Raw genomic sequence first — 3792 nt, 5'->3', positions numbered from 1 at the left:
TCAGCTGGAGACCCACGGGGGTACTATGCAGTTATATTTGAGTCAAAAGCAGTGAATTATTTCGTGTCACGCTCGCAGATTTCACCTGCCGCGCGCACTTGTTTGATCGTCGCGAACATATTCAGCAACAGAGTGAAGCAGAGGCAGGTGCGAGCGAGTAAAAAACAACAGCGACACACACAGCAACACTGTGCAGCTGCTTTGCGCGTGCTGGCTCGTTCCCGTTTTCGCTCTCTCTCTCCCCTGTGCTCGCTCGCGGTGGAGCTCTGCTCGCTCGAAGCAAGACTTTTGACACTTTGGTGGCGGAGACCAAGGCTGACCCCGGCCCTCCTATGATTGGTCATTTTCTGGCCTTAAAACGGAGAGAAGACGAAGAATAATAATAATAATAAGAAGATGACGATGACGAAGAGAAGACGAAGAACATTGAACAGTAACAATCCAGAAAAACTAATAGGATAAAGGGTTCAAATTGTACGTGTCCAGTTATATAAACAACTATGAAGGTAAGTTAACACTTCACCAAACCGACTCTGATACATGCTAGCCCTTAACTAGCCAAAGTTAGCTCAGTAACAAAGCAACGTTTATTTACTATGTATAGCTAAAGTTAGCATAGTGGTAGGTTAGCGTCATTAACTGTTTTTTTTTTTGTTTGTTTGTGCAATGTATTATCCTAACCCTAATGTTAATCTCAGTTTTAAACAAGGAGGCAGGAGAGGTCACAGTTAGGGCTGAGTGCTACAGGTCCATGAGGAAAAGCCAGAAGCCTCACTGTCTGAGTGTAAGGGTAAGTCATCCTGCAGGTTCAGTTCAAGCTAAGAAACAGGTTTCTGTTTGTCAAATCAAGTTTCTGTGAGTCATGTCATTGCTGCGAATAGCGTATAAAGACTATCATTGAACTATGTCATATGGTACCCGAGGTGTCATATTCAGAAAGAATGTAAAATTAATGGCTCTCACAGAAACAAGATTGTGCTCTGAGTTCTTATAATTTCCTATAACTTCAATTAAAGATTTATCTTGTATTTTTCTTTGAAATAAGTAAAGTGAGATTACACATATCTATTTTATATGGTAAACTACAAATAAATTGTGTTTTTATGACACTTTTTCCTGTTTCACTTTTAACAATTTTTAAGTTTACTAACAGAAGTTCACTAATTTAATGTTGTCTTTCTATTATTACACTTGCAGCCAGTACATTTTGTTCTCTAAGTAACATTTGCTATTGTAAACAGATTGTGCTAAGGGAATCAAAACCAGTCGAGTTGCAGAGATGCCAGTGCACCTGTGTGGCAGGTACAGCCTTGTGCAGCCACGTGGCAGCTCTGCTGTACCAGACGGCCCGCTACTCCCAGCTGAGGCTTACATCTGTTCCCCCAGTGTTCAGCTGTACAGAGACTGAACAGAAGTGGCACAAACCAAGGACCATAGTAACCAACCTATTAATGACTTTTATCTTATGTATGGATATCGGTTCAATGTTTATTGAAATGTGTTTTTGTTTGGATGCAGGGCATTAAACCTGGTCCAGTTAATGACATGGTCATCCTGTCAGCCAGACCAAGGGAGAGGAAGCTTGTAGAAGGAATCAAATCAAATCAAATCAAATCAAATGTTATTTGTATAGCCCAAATTCACAAATCACAGTTTGCCTCAGAGGGCTTTACAATCTGTACAGAGACGACACCTTCTGTCCTTTGACCCTTGATTCGAGTGAGAAAAAATACCCTTTTAACAGGGAAAAAAAATGCGGAAGAAACCTCAGGAAGAGCCACAGAGGAGGGATCCCTCTCCCAAGACGGACAGACGTGCAATAGATGTCGCATGTACAGAGCAGATCAACGAGATCACAATGTATACAATTATAATAGATGGTTGACAGGAATGAGAAAAGAGGTATTACAGCAATAATAATGAAATGCACATGGATATGTGACTACTAGTAATAACAGTAGTAGTGTTTAACGGTAAGGATAGTGTGTAGTAATGCATTACAATAATAGTAGTGAAACGTATGTAACAGAGATATGACTAATATTAGCAACAGTAGTGGTGGATGTCAGGCAGGGCCATGGCAGTAGGCGCATCCACGATTTACGACCCGGGCGCGGCCAGGATCCATGACAGCCTGTAGGACTAGAAAGCACAAGGACTCCGGGGAAGAAGTGAAGTCAGTGACATGCAGAGATGGGGCATGTATACAGGCATAATGTATACAGATGGAGAGGAGAGGAGAAGAGAGAAGCTCAGTGTGTCATTTGTCCCCCGGACTGGGCCTATAGCAGCATAACTAAGAGCTGGTCCAAGACAGGCCTGGGCCAGCCCTAACTATAACCTATATCAAAAAGGAAGGTCTTAAGTCTACTCTTAAAGGTAGAGAGGGTGTCCGCCTCCCGGACCAAAACAGGAAGATGGTTCCACAGAAGAGGAGCTTGATAACTGAAGGCTCTGGCTCCCATTCTGCTTTTGGAGACTTTAGGAACTACAAGTAATCCTGCCTTCTGGGAGCGTAATGCTCTAGTTGGGTAATAGGGTAGTATGAGCTCCTGGAGATATGATGGTGCCTGACTATTAACAGCTTTGTAGGTGAGGAGAAGGATTTTAAACTTTATTCTTGATTTTACAGGGAGCCAGTGCAGAGAGGCCAATACAGGAGTAATATGATCTCTTTACTTAGTTCCTGTCAGTACACGTGCTGCAGCGTTCTGGACCAGCTGGAGACTCTTTAGAGACTTGTTAGGGCAGCCTGATAATAGAGAATTACAATAGTCCAGCCTGGAAGTAACAAATGCATGGACTAGCTTTTCTGCGTCTTTTTGGGACAGGATGGGCCTGATTTTTGCAATGTTACGTAGATGAAAAAATGCAGACCTTGAAATTTGTTTTATGTGGGAGTTGAAGGACATATCTTGATCAAAGGTAACTCCCAGATTCCTGACGGTGGTGCTGGAGGCCAAGTTCATGCCATCCAAACTAGCTATATGATTAGACCTTATCTCTAAGGTGTTTAGGACCAAGTACTATAACTTCGGTTTTATCTGAATTTAACAGCAGAAAGATCAGGTATTTGTTACTATTGATACTACACACACACACACACACACACACACACACACACACACAGAACACATCCACTTACATGCACACATTTACACACACAGAGAAGCACTTACCTTGCTTAAATGCACACGTAGCTACAAATAATATGTATGTACCACCACCCCCACCTTTGCACACATTTACTTACTTCCATGGACATGGACACACACACACACACACACCCTCCTTCATGCAAGCAACTCACAAGCACACACACACTGTCACATGCACAAAGTAGTTTAGTTACATATGCCTACACACATACTTTTGCACATGTATTTCTTATTTATGACATGACTTGTTTGTGTTGTTTTTTTTCACAGAAGCAACTTGTATAAAGGCGTCAACTGCACTCTGCCAGACATCTCCACCGCTGAAAGTTAAGGACGTGTATCATGGACTCACTGCTGATGAAGCTCCCATGATAATAACGATGTCTCCAGTGATGTATCTCTGGTTGAATCCAAGTTTGGTCAGGTGCAAGAGGGAAGTGTGCTGTCCTACCAGCTACCAACAAGGACAGTCCCCAGGACCCGTCCACATACAGTTGCCCCTTCTCCCCCACAGCTGCCACTCTCTGATTACAGGCTGGGACCCTCTACCTGTGCATTTGTCTGCTCGGAACATCAACACCATCATATGGCATCCCTTGAAACATCTTTGGTGACAGCACGCAAAATCTAGAAC

General features: G+C 42.9%; 1 long non-coding RNA gene across 1 annotated transcript; it reads left to right on the top strand.

Annotated features, from left to right (window-relative positions):
* Positions 1-417: 417 nt before the first annotated feature.
* Positions 418-1309, top strand: LOC311253849. The gene is made up of 3 exons (XR_014621968.1): positions 418-506; positions 699-790; positions 1242-1309. It is a non-coding gene; the product is annotated as an uncharacterized lncRNA (long non-coding RNA).
* Positions 1310-3792: the final 2483 nt, after the last annotated feature.

The sequence above is a fragment of the Pagrus pagrus genome (genome assembly GCF_965226575.1).
Source record: "Pagrus pagrus genome assembly, contig: HAP1_SCAFFOLD_55, whole genome shotgun sequence".
Taxonomy (NCBI): Eukaryota; Metazoa; Chordata; class Actinopteri; order Spariformes; family Sparidae; genus Pagrus; species Pagrus pagrus.
This window is presented reverse-complemented; position numbering and strand designations above follow the sequence as displayed.